At 45.2% G+C, this 20,582-nt stretch overlaps 1 protein-coding gene and 1 non-coding gene across 8 annotated transcripts in view; one reads left to right on the plus strand and one right to left on the minus strand.

The window, feature by feature from the left end:
* The window catches only part of Paqr8 (progestin and adipoQ receptor family member 8), a 48,625-nt gene that overhangs the window by 9,767 nt on the left and 18,276 nt on the right, over positions 1-20,582 (plus strand). For 2 of the 7 annotated variants that reach the window (XM_060369724.1, XM_060369723.1), the window contains one exon: positions 790-927. The exons of 4 other annotated variants lie outside the window; for them this stretch is intronic. The gene's annotated coding sequence lies outside the window, so the exon portion shown is untranslated. Of the gene's footprint in view, positions 1-789; positions 928-11,847; positions 11,945-20,582 lie in introns of all 7 variants that reach the window. One more of the 7 variants, XM_060369725.1, reaches the window with a different exon arrangement.
* LOC132648462 (small nucleolar RNA SNORA17) lies at positions 13,841-13,972 on the minus strand. Its single transcript, XR_009586860.1, has one exon. It is a non-coding gene; the product is annotated as a small nucleolar RNA SNORA17 (small nucleolar RNA).

The raw sequence follows: 20,582 nt of genomic DNA on the forward strand, positions 1-20,582 counted from the left end.
TAGCAGCAGAGGTGGTGACATTTATCCTTCTCAGCTAATGTTGTCAAAGATTAAAAGGGGGAAAAGTAGGAAAGAAGACTGTATCGGCAAATAAGAGAGCATTTGCAGCTTTTCATCCAGGCCTTAAAAGTGTGTTTGCCCCATCCGTGGCATCTACTCTTTTGGTCCAAGAGAATATTCCAGAAACTGGAGGAAGACTGTGCTTACTCAAACCAATTGCAGATGGAGGGAAAGAAATAGAAGTACTATGCCTACAGACAATGGCTTTGTGGGAGAATGAAACATTTTATTGAGGAAAATGTTCATCTCGTTTTCTTCTTGGACTTGTTCAGGGGATCACTGATGACACTATAAGCAGAGGATAACAGGAAATCAGCAATGGGAGGCAAGGATATCCAAATTTCAAGGCTTATGTTCTGCAAAATGAAGTCAGTGCAGAAATCAATCCCACCTTAGCTTCTCTATCCTGCGCTCAAGCAAAGCAGTGGTGTTAACAGTATTCTCTTGAGTAGCCAGGAAAGGGGAGTTCATTTTCTGCATGGGCTAATGCTGAAATGGCTACAGTAGTAAAATGCCATGCAGGCAGATTCAGAGCACTGTGGATGCGGGGTGGCATTTCAGGAAGGTTTGATTCCTCAGGTCTCCACACGAGAGGTTCTGATTAATCTACGAAATGCTACTGGTATTTCTCAGGTTTCAACCCCCTAAGCCCCAATTCACAGGGCTCCTGACCTCCTTCTCCAGTCTCCCCTTTTCTTTTTAACTTCTCTCCTTACTCCCAACTTTCAGTCCTCCTGCCTCAGCCTCCGGAGAATCTGGAATCACAGACCCGTGCCACCAGGCCCAGCCTCGCTGACGGTTTTCTGTTTCATCTGGGACGTTAACAGTTTTAGGTCTCTGAAGCTGAACAGTCACTGTGACATAGAGGTAACAGAAAAAAGGGGAACTCAATGTTGTTGAGGTATAAATGGCATCAGGCAGCAAAAGTGGGTTTCAGACGAGAAATTTCAGTTCATCTGTAGGGATTTTTTTGACCATTTAATAAATGCCCATCAGTGAGCTAGATACAGTAAGGAATCATATGATATAAGAAACACAATACCTATCTCTCTCCTTCCCTCCCTCTCTCTTTCACACACACACACACACACACACACACACACACACACACACACACACACCAGGAGCCTATAAGACACAAGGACTCCAGTTTTTCTCATGAAAGAAACAAGGAAACTTTACACGTAAGCATTGTGTGCTGGGCTATGCAGCTGTGGTAGTTGACATTGTCGATACAGTTTAGGAAAGGGCTACTTCAGTGTGATATCTGTGCTCCGAATCCAGTGCAGGAGAAACAACCTCAGAAAGGTAGCATTGGGATGGAGGAGAGGGCTTTTGTTGCTGTTGCCCGTGATTTGACAGCTTAAGGAATAGCACAGCAGGCAGAAATAAGAGGGGTGTGTGCTCTGCATAGCCTGGAGCAGTCCTTGCTTTCCTCCTTTCTCCATAACTCTCCATATGTTGCATGCTCAGTCTATTTGTTTACAGGTTAGTGCTCAGCCATGTAAGACTTTCACAAAACCAGGTTGCAGAGCTAATTTCCCTTCTTCAGTTGAGTGGAGAAGGAAAAAGGAAAGGAAACTATTCATTCAAAATTATTGTTTGGGGCCTGGTGAAAGGGCTTGGTAGGTAAAACTGCAGGGCAAGTCAGACAGACCTCAATGTGACCCCGAGACTCCACAGCAGCAAGAGGAAACTGACTCTGGAAAGTTGTCCTCTGGCCTCCACAGCAGTGTCACAGCAGGCATGAGCCTACACCTAAACACTGTGTTCACATATGCACACACACTATATATATAGCACTCAAGGCTGGAGGAGCACCGTAACCCCAGCACCTAGGAGGGAGACTCAGGAGGAACAGGAGTTAAAGTCATCTTCTACTACACAGAAAGTTCAAGGTGTTGTTCTGGGTTCCAGTGATACAGAGAGGGGGACAATGCCTTCCAGGGTGCAATGTGCTCTTGAGGAGGACCAGACGATAAAAAGTAATACAGTCTTAGGAAGTCAGGATTGATAAGCAGAAAAATAAATGAAGACAAAAGAAGAGACAGTACTGGTTGTATGTAAGAGTATGATAAGGGCTTTAAATTACCTCCCAGCTTCTTAGAGAAGAAACGGCCTCTGAAGTTCTTGCTAAGGGTACTTCTGTTTTATTTCACACACACACAGACACACACACACACACACACACACACACGCCCTCTCACAGTGCCTTTCAGCCAGCGCTTCATAATAACAGTAATTCTTAGACTTGAAGTGGGCCTTGCTTTTCCCTTTACGTTTTACTTACAATTTTTCTTGGGTATAAGAACTGCGCTGTCAGAAGACATTTAAAGAAGTGGGGAATCACACAAGAGAGGACAGATAGTCACCAATGACAGTAATGTAGTCATCCACAGAGCGGCTCTGTGTAGAACGTTGCTGCTCCATAAAAATTTTGTCATGTGAAATAGAAAATACTGAAGTGTCTGCAATTGTGTGTGATGTCTCTATGCCCAGAGAACCACTGGGCTTAAGTACTAACTGGATTCCAAAGGAGATAATAATAGGGCTATTCCTACATAAAAGCACAATACAGCAACACGTACCAAGCAACTGCTGTGTCCCAGACTTGATGAAATGTACTTTGTGTTTTCTCTAATCCCTGTAGCAACTTGATGAGAGAGCTGGCATCCCAGTTTACAAATGAGTCAAGTTGGTCTGTATCAGGGCTGGTACCGCAAATTCTTTCATAATGATGGGACACAGCATTTGAAAATGCTGATTTAGTTTTAAATTAAGGGCTTCTTGAGTATCCAACCTAGAATTACTTCAGGGTAAGGCTTCCTGTCCAGCTCAGCACCTTATCTAAGAAATTCCCAAAGTTAAAGAGCTCAGACTGAATTGGTATACGTGGTTTCTTGAATCCATCAGGAGCATAGAGTAGGGTTAGGAGGGAATCTTCACTGAACACTTTTTTATTTTATATGCCTGTACTCCCTCAAATCTGTGTGCCAAAGGGCTACACCAGTCACCAGCACTTAGAAATGCTTTGCTTTGGGTAGGAGTGATAACTATTTGAAGACACAGTGAATCTGTAGCTCTTTGTGATTGAGTGTGTGGATGTGGTATGATGAATACTTAATGAATTCAGTTGAGCTAGCAAACTTCCACACGGAAAGCCTGGGCAGTCACAATGGCTTCAACTGACAGTAAAGTCTGCATTGCCTCCACCCATGTCCCTTTGCGCTGGTGTCCAGAGGCAGGCTTAACTCCCAACGACTGTAACTGTGATTAAAGCCTAAGAGACCCTTCCCGACCTCTAACAGGTTCTATTTATTGAGCACACATGTCTACTGTATTTGAAGGGCTTTAATGCATTGTATTCTCTTCCTTAAATTTTCATTCAACATTTTGGGACAGAATGATGGTAGCCCCCTTCTCCCCAGGTCCTAACCCAATCCGGATAACCAGAGCCAAGTATCTTTCCTTTTTTTCTTCCTTTCAGTCCTTCCTTCCTTCCTTTCTTTCATTTTTCTGTTTGTCCATCTGTCTTTCTTCTTTTTTGTTTTTCTGGGGAGGCAGGGTTTAAAGCAGAGTCTCTACATATTGCTGGTTGTCCTGGAATTCACTGTGCAGACCAGGTTGGCCCTGAACTCCCAGAAATCCATCTGCTTCTGCTTCCTGGGTACTACTGTATGTCACCATGCCCAGCCTGCCAAGGTCTTTCATTTGTTTGGTTTTTTTATGTAGCTTACCTCCAGATCATTTTGAAATATACCCCAAACATCATTTGTCAATCTTATAAAATAGGATTCAGAAGGTAAGGATTCATTGTTATAATTCTTTCAGTCTCACAACAGCCCTATTAATGGGGGTGTCATTATGATTTATGTCGTAAAGTGAAGACACAGTGAGACTACAAGCTTAACAGACTTGTTCAGATCCCTCAACTTCGGAGTAAACGGAAGTGTCATCACTCTAATGCTACCTAACTCGGGAGCCTGTCCTGCTTACCAAATACCAAATGGTTGCCTCCAGACCCCACTGCTGTAGCTAATTCTCACACTACAGGAGCGGGTCTTCAGAGGAGCAAACTTCCAGAGCTGTGACTCAATTCCATAAAGATAATCGCCATATTGGTTTCCACAAATTCAGCTACCCAGCCATTGCTGCCAACAGGGTGTCTGTCTGTAAGCACACAGGGACAGAATGGCTGTGAGAGGCTCTGATGTCATCCACAGAAAAGAAAGGACCAGCTTAAAATACTAATGAATTATATTTAGTAAGGGGCATTGATGAAGCAGTCAAACTCTTATTGTGATCATTTGAAATGTTGGGGAAATCCACACTGAGAAGGGACAGAGCAGGAAATGTGACTGCCATTGGCTGCCGCTACCAAGGGAACGAAAAGGTTCCTTTTGAGATGAATTTTCCTTTGCTTTTCTCTCTTGGCTGAAGGAGTCTTTTCAGTGTGTTTGTAGCACTGTTAATTGTGTTTGCCTGCCATGTCACATGGCTGCCTCCACTCCCTGGCCTTTTCTTTTCTCGGGTCTCTTGCCTGCTGAGTACTGCTTTCAATGCCAGAAATGTCTCCCCACCTGGGAGCCAGTTGGCTGACAAAACAAAGAAGATCCAGGGAGGCAAATTCTACCCCTTCAGAGACCTGACCTGGCAGGCCCCTCCTAAGTATTCAAGCCTGCTGTAGAAAAGACCGGAAGGACAGATAAACCAAAAGAGAACCATGATTCTTCCCTTCCAAGGCATCCACTTGGCCCATCTCATGCTTAAGAACAGAGCTGACAGCCAGCAAGTCCTCATTATCAATTGGTCAAGACACTTTTGCTGCCTCAGAACTAAGAGGTTCCCATCAAACAAGCAGCGCATTGATTTTCTGCTTCCTCTTCTTGAGAGCACTGCCATTTGCCAGTTCTTCCAGCGTTTCTTCTCCTTCCCTCTTACCTGCCTGGTCTCGTCGCCGAGGCTCTATAACTGCTGGGGGTGGGGGTGGCTGCCTAGTGCCTTCCTACACCTCTCACTGTGGAGCAATATAAGGGTGTATGTACTTTGTCACCGTGCTCTTAAAGCTGAGAACAAATTCCACCCATGCCCCTCGTGAAATATGCCAACTAATTCCTCAGCCAAGCTCCTTTCCGGGAAACACGCATGTTCATTTTCTTATTTCTTTTTTTCTCGGTGCATGTGGTGTGTGTGGGTGTGCACGTGTGTGTGTGGATGAGTGTGTCCTGTGTGCGTGTGCAGACGCCAGAGGTTGAGATCAGTTGTCTTCCTCTATCACTTACCACCTTCAGTTCTGAGACAGTCTTTTTCTGAACCCAGACATCATTAATTGGTTATACTACATGGCCAGTCACACACACACACACACTCACACACTCACACACAGACACACACACACACACACACACACACACACACACACACACACTTGTTTCTGCTCTTCAGCGTTGGAGTTATCAGCACATGCCACTAGGCATTAGACTCTCACCAGCACAGTGGGCTTAGGCATGACATGGCGGCTCTATGCCTCAGCTCCCCCCGAGGTTGGCCTCCCATGAGAGCCTGTGGCAGACATTTGACACAATACCTTTCCTTCCCAGGTCCAGGCCAGGCCTGGGACATCCCACATTACTCCAGGAAGCCTTTATCGAGCAGCAGCAGGTGACAAGAACAATAAAACCTGCATGCCATTTGCTAACCCAGACTTCGGCCTGCGGTTAGCTCCATCCCTCACATTTGGGAAGTGGTTTTGAGAGTGAGAGCAAAGGATGGAGAAATGTTACCACTCGAGGAAGCCAAAACACTTCTGGAAAACAGATGTCAGGAGAGACTTTCGTCTGTTTGTTGAGACCGGGCTCTCTACGTAGTAGTCCTGGCTGTCCTTGAACTCACAGAGGATGCGTTAAAGGCACCATCAGGACCAGCTAAGAAGGTTTTTTGTTTCCTTTTTTGGTTTTTCAGCACAGGGTTTCTCTGTGTAGCCCTGGATGCCCTGGAACTCCCATGCGCCACCAAGCCCGGCTGAAGAGAGAATATTATAATGCTAACCTTTCCTGGAGGGTTTGGGCATTGCGTTCTCCCTTTCTGCACACAGTAGGTTGGGGAAATTGTAGATGGGTCAAGTAATCACTATGATCAAATATGGTCATTCTTTTTATGTTTTGATCTTCAGTTTCTTTGGTTTTGACACGGGTTCTCATTATTTAACCCAGATTTAACCTTTAATTCTTGGCCATCTTCCTGCTTCAGCTTCCCAAGGGCTGAAATGGCCATCATGTTGCCACCTCACCCACATTAATAAAGCCACTCTTCTAGGAGAACAGGAATACTCTTGGCAAGTAAAAGAAAACCAAAACCCACAGCCCATCCTGATGGAGTCCCTAATCTATGGGAACCATTATAGCTGGCTAGATTTAGACTCACTATGAGTTCATGAGATGAGAAAGAAAGAAAAATAAAACTAGTGCCCACTTACAGCTAACTCCTTCACAGCGGGCTCTGTTTGCTTTGCTCTTGAAGAAATTGCAAAGCATTAAGAAAACGGGACTTAGCAGGGCATAGCGGCACACATTTTTAATCCCAGAACTGGGGAGGCAGAGGCAGGTGGATCTCTGAGTTCGAGTCCCGCCTGATCTACAAAGTGAGTCCAGGACAGCCAAAGCTACACAGAGAAACCCTGTCTCGAAAAGCCAAATGGGTAAAAAAAAAAAAAAAAAAAAAAAGAAAGTAAATGAGACTTCCTTGACAGAAGCTCTTTGCTGTGCACCTGTCAATAGTCCATGTAGCCCACACAACCCGGTTGGGCCATCAGGATGGTTTAGGTGAGTCTGCTCACTAGAAAGCATTTCCAGCCCATCAGCTGCGTAGGCGGAAGCTTGCAGGGCTTGCTTCACAAGGACTTGTTGACCCTAGGAAGACTGACAGAGGGTGTCAGGCTGTCTCTGGGATGCCTGAGATTTGCTTTTGTTGCTGTGGTTTGCTTTTGTTGTTTCAATCAACAGCATTTTCTTCTTTTCTTCAAGGCAAAGTCAAACCCAGCCACTTTGAAGATGCCCTGATTTGGCTGTAAGACCTGACAAGAGATCCTTTGCTATTTGAAAAGTCTCAGTTGTGTACTGAGGGTGGAGAAGGGTGGAGGAAAACCCCCATATAGGTCAGACAGCACTCCTTTGACCAAGTGCTTTAAGGGTATTTTTTTAAAAACCAGGTAGGATTTAGAGGATCTTCTCCGATCTATTAGGGGTAGATTTCCACGTGGGAATGCTTATCCAAAAGGCTTTAGCTGAAATCACTCCAAGCTCACAGTTTTTCTTTGTTTTCTCTGTCTCTTTGGGTGTCATATAAAGGAAGAAGGGAAAAGGCCAAACACTGTTTGGGAGTGTTGAAGTAACAGGAGTCTGTGTGAGGCTGAAATAGTGAGCTGGGGAATGAATACAGCTCTTCAGAATATAGGCCAAGCCTTTGTCAAAGGCAGAGCTGGGGTGATGGAAATGAGGCTGCAAGTGCTGACCTTGAATTTTCTGGTAACACTGAGTACTTGGCTGTTCCTAGCCCAGGATTGGACTTGCAAACAGCTTCTGTTGGTACTGTTTGCCTTGTTTGCTAAAGGGAACTTGGAGCCTTTAGAGCGTGCCTTTTTGGTTTTGAACCGAATCTTTATTTTGTTTTGCTTTACTTTGCTTGAGACAAGATCTCTCTCTGGAGCTCAGGCTGGCCTCAAACTTGTGGTGCTCTTGTGTCAGCCTGATCCCAGCTAGGATTACAGGCTCAAGCCAGGGCACCTGGCTAAAACGCATCTCGTTTGAATATTCATCTCACGGCAAATTGATGTCACATTGGGTGCTTAGATACAGAATAAGTTTGAAACCAAGAAGTGATTATTTGCTAACCCTGTAGTGGTCTTGGCAGGTGCAGCCAGTTGATTCAGATTTAACCCAGAAGCCCGGAGGTGTGACCCTTTCTTATCTTTCTCAGAGATGGCACTGTTGGGCCCAGCAGAGATGTGGTGTATTTTAAATCTGGGCTTCATTTACAGTGACAGGAGAAGAGACTGGGCTATCTCCTCCGGCCTTCTTCACTCCCAAGATGAATACATCCTCCAAAGAGCAAAACTTGGGGTATAGATTAGATGTGCCTAGTTGATAGAAATGAATGTATCTTCTACAATGTGCTTGATTTAGTACAGCCTTTGACTCAATCATCACTGACATGCTCTACTTAAACGAAAAAGGAAAACATCAAAATGCAGGAAAGTCAAGTGCTGACTGTTGTTACCTGCTTTAGCCAAAGTTTGTATGGAGATGGAGAAGGCAGACAGGTTGGAATTGTTAGAATCATGCTTTCATATCAGTTGAAGGAAGTAGACTTAGATGCTTTGCAGCGATTTCCAGAAAATAAGGTTGGTACAGAAAGCATGTCCAAAATTGCACAGAAGCTTAGAGGGCAAGCTCAGAAGCCAGATGATTCTTGGCTCTGCTACCTCCTCTCTGGTGACTTTGGACAAAGGACTTGTTCTTTTATCTAGATCATGGCTAAAAATCGGTAGGCTCTATTCCATAGAGTTAATGTGTGCAACGGACCTAACTGTGTGCCCAACGTAGGCTGAGTAGTCAATGTCTGTGAGTCACAATGATAATTTATGAGCAGGTGGAGAGAGAGGGGTGCTGAATGAGAAAGAGGGAAGGAGGCATCTCCTGTTGCTGGCAGTAAGTACTGGAACGCTGATATACTGGTGAATGCTTGTGGGAGGTGGAGGCAGAGCGATCAGGATTTTAAGCCCCTCGTCAGCTGCGTGGGAATTCTGTGGCCACCCTCAGTTACTTGAGACCTTGTCTATAGATAGATAGATAGATAGGTAGATAGATAGATAGACAGACAGACAAACAGATACATAGATATAGTGAACATGGACAGAAACAGTTTAGCTGGAGAAGCTTGATTATCTTTGGGGAATGTTCAGTTTGAAATACCTTTGTCACAGCTCAGTAGAGATATCAAGTGGGCAGTAGACATGCCTTTACTAGATGATAGCTAACTTTTCTACACATCGCAGACTCTCTTTGGTTTTCCTGCCAGCTCGTTGTGAGCTCTGCAGAACCCCAAACTCCACGAGCTTCAGATTCACAAATAATAGTGAGGTTGATATTGGCACATATCTGCAAGTGGATAGAGAGGGGTGCTGAGTGAGGAAAAGGAATCTCATTAAATATGTCTTAAAGAGAGACTTTCTTTCCAAAAGTCCTAAATAAAAGATAATATATAAGAAGAGTAATATGTAAAAGAAAGGTAATATATAAAGATAAACCTCAACATACAGTGATCAAAGCAGTACTGAAACTAGGCATACAAAGCAGAAAAAGAAGGGTCCATGTTCGCGATCCTTTCACTTACTCATTCAGTTCATTCTTGGTTTGTTTTGCTTTTGTTCTGGGAACTGAATGGGGCCTTATGTAGTCAGTCTAGGGCAGGACCACTGAGTATATCCCTAGTCAATAAAATTCTTACTTTTTATTTGAGGCACAGTTTGCTAAGTTGTCCAGGCTAGACTTGAGCTCATGATCCAGCTCAGGCAGTCCTTGAACTTGTAATCCTTGTGCATTAGCCTCATGAGCAATTTGCATTTTAGGATTGCTTTACCAGGCCCAGATTCATTCATACAGGGACTGTTCACTGAGCACTTTCTGCCCACTATGTAGCATTCTAGGCAAGGATGCGACAGTGAATACAACAGACAAGCATTTCTTTGCTGATGGGACTTGTAGTCTGGGCCAACAGAGAGGCTAGGAAGAACAGACAATAAACATAATACACAATGCACTAACCTCTTATCTATTCAGATGGCTGCTATTTAAGAAAATGGAATTGGGAAGAGGGAATGGTGGCTAAGGGCGCTGGCTGCTCTTCCAGAGGACCCAGGTTCAATTCCTAGAACCAATATGAGTACTCGCAAACATTTGTAATTCTTATATTCAGGATATCTGATGCCCCATTGTGAAGGTATAACATGCACGGAGTACAAGATACACAGGCAGGGGTGGGGCACTGATACAAATAAAATAATATTTTAAAGAAAGAAAAACTGAAAATAAATATTGAGGCTGTGCAGAAATTGGAACATTCTGGTGGAATAAAAAAAAATTGCAGCTGCCATTGAAGATAGCTTCTCAAAATACTAAAATTACTATGATCCGGAATCCCAGTTCAGGGTATGCATGTATTATAGGATTGAAAGCATGGTACTGGGAAGATATTTATACACCCACCCCGTTCATAGCAATATCACTCACAATAGCCAAAAGGTGGGTGACAGATGAACAAATAGATAAAGTGTGGTGTACGCACACAATGAAATGTTGACCTTCAAAGAAGAAAATATTAAAACGTGCTACAAATGTGTGAAACTAGGGAACACTGCATCAAGTGAAATGTCCTTACAAAAAAGACTATGATTCCATGGATATGAAGTTCCAGGAATAGTCCACAGAACAAAAAATAGTTGCCAGGGACCATAGAAAAAAGAGGAGGGAGAGTTGTTCAGTAGAGATTGGGCTTTTGTTTTGCAGGAGAGAACGAGTTGTGGAGATCAGTTTAGACGAATGAACGCGCTTAACCACACTCTGAGAAGGGTTGTGATGGGACTCTATAGTCGGTAGAGCACACTTGTGATTCCAGGGCTTAGCCTTTGCAGGAGGTTTGAGGCTATCCTGGGCTAGATGGGGAGAGTCTATGGAAGAGGAGGAAGAAGGGAAGGAGGAGAAGAAAGGGGTTAAGGTGGTAAATTTTGTGTACTTGAACACACACAGAGAAAGAAAGTAATAAATTAAGCTACAAGGGATAAATCCGAAATGAAACGAAGGAGCCCGAAATGAAACAGAAAACTGTTGGAGTATTCAACAGTTTTAAGTCAAGAGGGTGGCCGTGTGACTCCTTGAGAAAGGGACACTCGAGGAAGGCTTGGAGGGAATTGTGTCTCTCCCAGCAGCTGTAGTAATCTGTGTACATCTTCCAGGGCCCTTGGGTGCTGTGGCAAAGCCCAGACAGTGATCAAGCAGTGTCACTGGGAGGCTCCTGATGTTGAAGCTGGGGGTGGATGCATTTCAACTTGATTAGAAAGATCCAGGCGCTCAGGTGGCACCTGCATTGGCTTTAATGAAATGTCACCTGAGACCGCAGTTCAGGTTACTGTAATGATAAGCGCTTGTTCTTCTACGTGACCCTTTCTAAAGCCAAACTATGACCCAGAAGCAAAAACCAGAGGTGTGATTTTCACCTTCCTTCCCTTTCTTCCTTCCTTCCTTCCTTCCTTCCTTCCTTCCTTCCTTCCTTCCTTCCTTTCTTTCTTGATCTTAGTTTTGCAGGTTGTTATTTAGCCTGAGGAATCTTGGCTTCCTGGGAGCTGAGAAAACATTCATTTCCCACATGAATTATAAGCCCCTCAGAGGCATGGGATTTTCAAAGCTTCAGATGACCTTCTTGTCAACCCCTAAGTAAGGAGGGAGCGCAGATATGCGTGTTTCACTTACTCTTTACCCAATAAATCATATGGCATGGAATCGTGAGTGGCCTGGAAAAGTCTGTGACCTGGTTGTGTTTTTATGATGAATTTAGGAGGCCACTATGAGCAGGCATCAACTTACCACCATTTAAGCCAATACTTGGTGCTTACGATAAAATTTGGAAGAAATTGGTACCATTTGGAGGCTTGAACTTATTCCCACAAGTCACTTTTTATATGACTTTTCTAGATTTCATAAGAAAACTGACCATGAATCTCTGCTCTGCCATCAGAAAGAAGCCTGGTCACTGCACACACTACTGAACAGCCCAGCCACCGAACACACCACTGACTATCCTGACCACCGTGCACACTACTGAACATGAGGAGGTGATTAACTCCTATGGGTGGTTAACAGCTCTGCCCCTCCCACAATCCTGTTCTTTAGCCAAGGGTTCTGAAACTACACTGCAGGGATGGGATGGGGGTAGAAACGGGCTCTTTTCTTTCACTTTGTGTCCTTTCTACACTGTAGCAATCATAGTTAACTGCCTGAAAAAAACAAACCACCAACCTTAAAAATGGCCTCCTACTCCAGTGTTTGGAAACCAGTCTGCCTAAGGTTCAATTTCCTTTAGTTGATGAACAAAACTCTTCCCTGTCTTCCTCTCTCTCTCCTTCCACCCCTTCCTTCCTTCTTTTCTCCCTCCCTTCCTCCACCTCCCTCCCTCCCTTCTCTTCTCTCCCTTACCTTCCCCTCCTCCTCTCTCCTTCCCTTTCTTTCTTTCTTTTATTTTCTTTCAACTTTTTATTGGTCCTTTGTGCATTTCGCATCATGCACCCCAATCCTACTTATCTCCCCCTCTCCTCATAGCTGTCCTCCACCCTTGCAACCTCCCCAACTCAACTAAAAAAAATAATAATAATAATCTTCTGGAAGCTGTAGTGTGACACTGTGTATCCTACAGTATACCCTTTTGTCTACATTTCTTTGCTTACAAATGCTCATCACCATGACTTGTTATTTGTTAGTCTGGTACAAGGCCTCTGGCATCTGCTACTCTATCTGTAATAGAACCTCACTGGGACTCCTCTAGGATATCCTGGTTTTGCCCTATGTCATAGAGGTCCTGCAGTTTTGGATCTGACCAGCCCCTTCATGCACTTTAGCGGTTTATAGATGGGAGATGTTGGGGTGGGCCAATTCAGAGCCCTGGATCTGTCAAATAGCCCTGACAGCTATTTGAGCTTGTCAGCCTGCTGGCTGTTCCACTCTTATATCCTCAGGGCTGGCTCACCAGCAACCCCCACAACCAAGGCAGCCCTACCCTACTGCCCTATCGGGGTGCAGGGCCCCCTTTCCAGAGTGTTGTAGACAGTGAGGGGCATGGCCTGTTGTCATACTCTGATGACCCTGGGAGAGGAGGAGAGCATCTCTCCCTTGTTCACAACACCACACAAGACGAGAGGCAGGGCTGGCTCTCCCACACTCATGCCCTTGGGGCCACCTCACCTACATCTCCCACATCCAGGGCCAGATCTACTGTGCTGCCCAGGTGAGGGGCAGGGCCTGCTGTCCTGAGTGTTGCAGCTGGTGAGGGGCAGGGCCCACTCCTCCAGGGCCAGCTCTTCCGACAATTTCCAGGTGAGGGGTGGGGCCATTTCTGCACAGTCCTGAGAAATCAACATATTCCCGCATGGCAGCTGAGACCAGGGATATCTGCCTGGTCTTTGGTGACAACAGACACCAGCTGCTGCAAGGCAATGGACCCAGATGTGGCCCCCAATGGCAACACAGGCCAGGACTTCACCATGGTCCCAGGTAGCATCACCAGCTGCTCCCATCAGACTGTTCTCACTACCCTTGAGTCTCTAGTTCTGCCTCTCCTCACTGTGCACACATCCTTCTGTTTCTCTTTCTTTTCTATTTCTCCACTTGCTCCTCTTCGTGTTGTCTGTAGTCTCTGAGTGTCTGGAGTTGTTTCAGGACTGCTATGACACCAGGCAGGGGTCATCTCGGCCTGGTCTAAGCCCCAGGCCTGCATAGTGCCAGACTTGTGATCGTCTCAAGCTAACTCCCTGTCCAGGCCCAAGGTGCCAGTCTGGTGGTTGTCTGAGGCTTGCTCCTCATCCTGCCCACCCAAGTGGTTCCTTGTGAGGGTCAACTCTCTTGGGCTTACTGCCGCCTGAGGCCTGAGGTCCAAGGAGGAGTTCTTTTAGTCTCTGGCCCATTAGGGCCTGCCTGAAGTCAGACTGGTGGTTGTCTCAGGCTCGCCTCTTTCAGAGAATGTGAGGCTACTAATCATTCAGATGCTCACAGGTCAGAACACTGAGTGCAGACGGAGCCTCTCTCCTTTCCGCCACCTACTGGCCCACATGAGACACAGCAGCCACACCAGCAATGCCTCTAGAGCCAGGTCTCTCTCTCTCTCTTTCAGTCAAGGGACTGAACCTGAGGCCTTGTGCATACTAAGCACATGCTTTTCATTGACCTACATCCCTCTCTGGATAAAACTCTTATAAAATTTTTTTTGGTATGTGCTTTCCAAAGTAGGTGCTTTCACTGTAAAGAAAAGGGGTTTTTTTCTTCATCCTTGTACATACCTAAGCTGTGCACAGCCGCCTCTTTCTGGCCACTGAGCCCACAGAGCTTCCAGGTCCTCTGGTGTCTCTCACCAGACAGTGCTGGTAATAGAGCCAAGCTTCTTAGCCCGGGCTCAAATGGTAGCACAGGGAGATGGAGCGACTCCTTACTCTGATAAATTTGTATCATTAAGTGGGAAAGCGGTGCTTAGTAGCTGTGCTGGCTGGTTTTGTGTGTGAACTTGGCACAAGCTAGAGAGGACGGAGCCTCATTTGAGGAAATGCCTCCAGGAGATCCAGCTGTAAGGAATTTTCTCAACCAGAGGGCCCCACCGATTGTAGGGATTATGGGTGGTGTCATCCCTGGGCTGGTGGTCCTGGGTTCTATAAGAAAGTAGGCTGAGCAAGCTAAGTGAAGCAAGCCAGTAAGCAGCACCCCTCCATGGTCTCTGCATCAGCCAGTGCCCAGATAAACACAAGACTCTGCTTGAATTCACCATCTGGCTAATAGAAATGCAAGTTGTTTGTTTGTTTGTTTGTTTGTTTGTTTGGAGGATGGATGAAGAGGTTACTTTGACTAAATGCTTTGGAGAACATGGTGAGATAGCATCAAGAAGTGTCTTCAGAGATGAATGCAATTCTCAGATAGGGAGAAAGTCATTCCAGGTAAAGAGGTCAGCTTGGGCAAAGACCTCCCACCCAAAAGGATACCCCATTGAGCATCTGCTCATAAGGCGTGACCACTCAGGTGTGTTTGTCAAAATAAGTAACTAGAACAATCTCTCTGTGTACTCATAGGAGGGTAGTTAAAGGAATTATGGTGTGTTTAGCCAAAGAGAAATGGTCATATGGGAAAACAAATCAAATAGAGATTATGAAAAGATTAATGTGGGGAAAAATAAAATAACAGATATTGAATGAAAGAAAGAAGGCTATAGAATGTTGAGAATAGCATAATGATTAAAATGTACAAAAATGTATTATTTGTGAATATGTAATTTTATGATATTTTGACAGTCATTACATTTTGATACCTACTTTTAATTTCGTAATGTCTTCAAGTGAAAACAGTAGTGCGATGAACAACTAATTCAGTACATTGCAACTGTTGCTGGGGAGAGAATGGTTTCAGCTGCACCTGTTCAGATAGGGAGACTGATCAAGACAAAGTTGCACGCACTTACACTCATGCACGTATTTAAAATCTGAAGTAAATACAGTGCACTAAGATTTGGCAAGCCCCCGTTTATTGTCTGTGTTTCTATACACTTGAACCATTTAATAATTTCAAAATGAAGAACATGGACATCAGTGGCACATACCTGGACTCACAGTACTTGGGAAACAGAGGCAGGAGAACCAGATGTTCAAGAGAGAAAGTCACAGTGCACAAGGAACAGCACACGGTGTCCCATGTCCCTTGGAGCCCAGCGTGCTGCGGCGGGAACATAACCATCAGCTCAAGAGCAACTTGCGCTACTAAGTGAGCTCCAGGCTATCCTGGGAAATGATGGAAAACAAATGTCAAACAAATAAACCACACACGCACATACGTACATCCATACACACAGACATAGACACATGCATACGTACACCTACACGCACACACACACACACACAAACACACATGTGCACATACACACACATATATACATGTACACATATATGCATACAACACACACACCACACACACCACACACACACACACACACACACACACACACACAGACTGGGCGACAGAGGAGAGAGACAAAGAGAGAGAGAGATCTAGCCTCTGGCATTCTGTTCTGTTTACTCTCCTTTGTCCTGCATGACTTCAGAAGAGGATGACTCCCATGGATGTGGAGAACCAGGGCCGGTCATGGACTGCTTTGACTGCCAGGCTCAGGAATATGAGCTTTAGTGGGCAGCTGGGAGTCACCAGAGACGGTGGGGCATGTTATTTTTATGAGCCGAATTTTAGCCAGTCAAATAAATAGGACTGGAGCTGAGAACAGTCAGGAAACTTATCACCATTGGTGTAGCTGAAGCAGGATACAAGTCTGTAGATGTGAAATAAAGCAGGAGTGGCAGGTTTTCTCTGCAGCCATTCTGCCCAGAACATGCTTTATCTCGTCAGAAAGGACAGGTTTTTGTTTGTTTTGTTTTGTTTTTTGAGACAGGGTTTCTCTGTGTACTTCTGGCTGTCCTGGAACTTGCTCTGTAGACCAGGCTGTCCTCAAACTCACAGAGATCCACCTGCCTCTAGCTCCCGAGAGCTGGGATTAAAGGTGTGTGCCACCACAGCCACCACCCAGCTCAGAAAGGACAGGGTTTTTTATATGCTAAGAATTATTTGTCTTTTTTTTTTTTTTTTTTTTTTTGCTTATTTTATTTTTTGTTTTTCGAGACAGGGTTTCTCTGTGTAGCCTTGTCTGTCCTGGACTCACTTTGCAGACTAGGCTAGCCTCAAATTCACAGAGCTCTGCGTGCCTCTGCCTCCTTGAGAGCTGGGATTACAGGTGTGCACCACCACACCCTGCAATAATTTAAGTCTTAATGACTGGAAGTTTTTAAGGGAAGTTGGAGGTAAGGAAAGGAGACTGGCTGCTTTTTTTTTTTTTTTTTTTTTTTTTTTTTGACACATTTCTACCAGGAGCTCTATATAGTCCCTGCTGTCTTAGTTTTTATGTTGAGATAGGATCTTGCTGAGCTACTCAGGCTGCCCTTGAGATCACACTGTATCATAGTCAGCTTTGAGCTTCTGGCCTTTCTGACTCTGCCTCCTGAGCAGCTGGGATGATAAGCTTGCATCACCAAACCTGGTGATGGATTTCAGTTTAGACTTCCAGGGTCTAAAAGTGAGAAATTAACCGTGCCAATAACAGAATGGGATATGCCAGGAGAAGTTTGTTTGTGGTGCTGGTGAGGACAGCTAGGTAGATTGAGGCAGACTTAACCAATGATAGAGGAGGAGGCATGGAGGCTGGCTAGTGATGAAGTGAAATGGCTGGCACTGGGTCACATTTGGGCTGTGATACCACAGGCTCAAATCATGTGGTTGGGCTAAGAGAAGAAGGGGGACTGGAAGTTACAAGGATGAAGTTATAAGACACAGGTAGGAGTCAGGATCCCTGTCATTGGGAGAAGGGATTATAAACACTGTATCTTGGAGCTAAAGTAACTCCTAATGAAAATTAGTCCACACCTTTGTAGACAGTGCAGGGCAGACAGTGGGCCGCTCTTACTGATCTGAACTGAGCTTGCTGGCTTTTCAAACACAGTCCCTCCGTCAAACAGCCAATGACTTTTAATAATTTCAACCACACTGGGTGTGAGTTACTACTAACAGTTATGAAAAAGGCCACACTAGGAGACGGACTATTCTCCAGAGTACCTGTAAGAGAGCCCTCGTGGGATAACCTGGGAAATGCTGGTCTAGGTAGTGCTTCCGGGTGACAGGCAGGATTCCTCACCCTTGTGCCATCTAGTCCACCTTTTCATTTGTGGTTGATGGATTTGCTTTTACTTCAACACAGTCAGTTGTTAGAGTCCTGGGATGGGAGGACTGAGGGCAGTGGGGTCTAGCCATGCAGTATTGCTGCTTTGCTTTAAGGCTTAAGAACTCTGTGTCTCAACTATTCTCACAGTCAAGTGTGACATCCTAGGGTGAAGGGATATGTTTGTAATAGGGTGCTTGCCTAGCAAGCTCAAGGCCTTAGGTTCAATCTCCAGTACTTTCCTAAATTCAGTTCATTAATTAAAATCATGAATGTTTGAACAACTTCCTTATCCATCTCAGCGAAGCTCACAATTCCAAGTTAAGGAAAGCGAGCTATTTATAGCGGAATGCTAAGATAGTGTTATAGACTGAATGTGTTCTCCCAAATCCTTATGTTCAAATCCTCATCCCAACATCAGGGTGTTAGGAGATGAATGACGTCTATGACCTTATACAAGACACTCTGAAAGCTCCGTGTCCCTTATGCCTTGCGGGGGCCCAGCTAGGAGAGGGGTGTCTGTGAGTCAGAAGTGACTTTTGCCTGTTAGTGCCTCATTTTTGGCCTTCAGACCTCCACAGCTGGGAGAAAAAAAAAAAGTTTGTTGTTTAAAAACCACTTGGTTTGTGATATTATGCTACCCCCAACCTGAAATGCCTAAGGTTTAACAGGACTTGACCAGTTCTGATTGAGGCTGTCCTCAATGTCACAGAGAGGTTCTATCCGAACCTAAGTTTAAAAGCAGGAAGCAGGTTTTGCCAAGCACAGTGGGGTACAGCGGCATTGGCCGTGTTGAGTGAGTGGCTTGCCCAGGGAGCCAGGGACAGGCTGTTCTGGCTTTCTCTATGCACCAAGAATAAGAAATTAGCTCTTCTCTCCTCTCCAGTCTTATTAGCCCTTCCCCCCCCCCCCCCACCTAGTTCTCCATTCCCTGAATCTTTATTAGGCATCTTGGAACACTAAATTACCAGTGATAGGAGATAAAGACTAAAAGCAAGCTGGCAGTTTGAAATTCAGTCAGGAATTTAAATAGTGCTGTGGATTTCCTCTGTGTAGACGAACCACACACAGATTCCAGTGTCCAATACACACATTGTCTCCTTTTGTAAAACACACTGCAATTTCATTGCCTAAAATGTCACTGCTTTTGTATGGATGCGAGCAGGAGTATGTCACAGACCACCTGTAAAAGTAAAGGGGAAGCCTTTGAGAGTTGGTTCTGTCCTTTCACCGTGCAGGTATCAGGAATTGAACCTAGGTCATTAGCCTTGGCAGCAAATGCCTTTACCCACTAAGCCATCTTGCCAGCCACAATTACTTTTAGTTAGCCCTACCCAAATCTTGCTACGTAGCCCAGACTAGTCTAGAATTCACCAAATAGGCCAAGCTGGCCTCGAACTCATAGCAGTCTTTCTGCCTCAACTTCCCAAGGGCTGGGATTATAGATATGTGCCACCTATTGCATTGACTGTATCTTTAGATACCGCAGGCAAAAGGTTTCTTATTTTACTTTGTCTTTGAATAGTTGTTATCTATTCATGAATCCTGGCGTTCCTTTACTCTGCTAATCTACAAACAGGAGAAAGGAAGAACAAGTCTGTGTTACAGCCTCAGAGAGCTTGGGCGGGAGGGACAAAGCTGTTTATACAAGTAGCGTGTGCATCTGGCCATAGCATGGAAACCAGGTGGGCAAGTATTCCATGAGGGAAAGAAATAAAAATGGCCTCCTGGTGATTCAGAATTGAACTAAAGCCGCCTTCAAGTTATCTAAAGGGAAAATGAGAATCACGTGGCTTGCTCAAATTGATAGCAAATCAAACGGTCAGATCTGGGGACCCTCTGAAGAGCGTACCCTACCAAACCTTGTAGAAGTGTTGATGCAAACCATAGGGTTGCTAGAGGAGACAGCTGTCTGTGTGGTGTTCCAGTTCCACTCTAAGAAAGCGAGGACATCCCCGAGATCGGCCCCCGTCAGTGGACATGAGCAGCTCCCTGCAGTTCACCCCAGCTGGCCCAGGTCCCGGCAGGTTTGCAGATCCGTGGAAGCCTGCCTGGCAGAAGCTAGCACAAGCCGAGAGGCTGTGTGACTTGCAGCCAAACCACACCCAGCGAAGCCAGTAGCTGTGCTCCTGGGGGAAGTCTGTGGAGACTCCTTGTCCCTAGTCTTTAATTAGCAGGTGCTTCAGACAGCAGGGTAAGCCCTGACCCAAACAAGAAGTCTAGGAAGAACAGATGAGGCTCCTTACCCAGCTGGCCTGGAAGCTGATTGGCTTTGAGACTGTTCAGTGTGTTCTTCTGAATTGTTTCCAGCTCCTCTGAAGTCTTCCCCCTGGTGACACGGATACTGCTTGCAGCGTGAGGTACACGCATCGTTCTGTGTGTCTGACGATGTATTTTGAAGGAAGCACCTGCTCAAGTGACATTAGCTGAGATGTGGTTGGCAAAGTGAGTGAGAACAAAGCCCAGACAGGAGTTCTAGCTGGAGGGCTCCTTGGAGAGAAGGCACTCCGAGGAATCTCACTGTGGTCCTGTCCCTGGGGTCTGGGGCTAACAAAGGTGGCACACTATTTTTTTCCTCCTCTCGTTATGTACAGGGACGCGTAGGAAGGCTCAAAGACCACTGAGACTAGAAGACGGCAAACGTTCCTGTCAATCTCAGAAAGATGTAGCTTCTTCTGAAGGGGGGCTTTTTATGAGATTTCTTTTCTTTGTTTCTGTTTAATATGAAAAGTATGTGAAAAGGCCAGGACTAACCCTGTCAGGCCACTCGACTGCTGCTGCTCACAGCAATCTTAACATTCCAGCTGTAAGGTACAGAGCAAGAGTTCATCTCAAAAAAAGAAAGAAAGAAAATTTAAAACAGCACCTTCAAACAAATACAACAAAACCTTAACATCCACTCTAAGTGATAGCACAGGGCCCAGAAATCCAACACAAAGCTAAAAAAGGCTCCTCAGTATCTTGGA

This window comes from Meriones unguiculatus, chromosome 16 (genome assembly GCF_030254825.1).
Source record: "Meriones unguiculatus strain TT.TT164.6M chromosome 16, Bangor_MerUng_6.1, whole genome shotgun sequence".
NCBI classification, from domain to species: Eukaryota; Metazoa; Chordata; class Mammalia; order Rodentia; family Muridae; genus Meriones; species Meriones unguiculatus.